The following is a 779-nucleotide window of genomic DNA, read 5'->3' on the forward strand; positions in this document are numbered from 1 at the left end:
GAAGGCATCTAGGCCTTTACAAGGCCCATTATGAAAGCGCATTGTAGGAACATTAACAGTATAAACAGTATAAATAACAATAAATTCGAAATGTACCTAACAATTATCTATCTTTATTCCAAAATSTATATCTTAAGTCAAAACTATCACAGTTATTAATATCTTATACTTCCTTAACCTCATCAATTTCCCGTCTCATGCACTTGGTTCTACTCATATGAATGCCATTTTATTTAACGCTGTATCATATATATATGAAGGCCAGTAGATTTTAGGAAGTATTTCGAGTTTCAACTAATGTATAGTAAAGCTTGATACAATCTAAAATTTTTACATTWTCTTAWTTTTATTTTATTTAACTCTACAACTTCATTACATTTCTCTAATTATTCGAATTATTGAAACACGCCACAACACCAGCTGACGTCTCAATTAAGCCGCAATAATACCGATATACATACATAACAATGCTCATATAACACTTAATTTTCGCTAAACTCATGATCACATTAACAGCCTGTTAAATAGCAGTTCGCACTTAACATCGCTTGATCACGTCTGCTGTTATCAGACATTTTCCATCTTTCAATTTTGTTTACAGCGTTTGCGTGCCAGCACTTACAATTAAATTGCAATCAATTTTGTAAACATCAACATTAACAGCTATTCGCAATGGTATTCACAGCTTAAGGATTTAAAATTATTACTGTGGATATAAATAAAAATATTTTCAAATGTATTTTTTTTTAAGTAATTTGTGGAAAAAGTATTATTTCTAA

Source organism: Bactrocera latifrons, unplaced genomic scaffold (assembly GCF_001853355.1).
Source record: "Bactrocera latifrons isolate USDA-ARS-PBARC rearing strain unplaced genomic scaffold, ASM185335v1 scaffold_217, whole genome shotgun sequence".
Classification (NCBI taxonomy): domain Eukaryota; kingdom Metazoa; phylum Arthropoda; class Insecta; order Diptera; family Tephritidae; genus Bactrocera; species Bactrocera latifrons.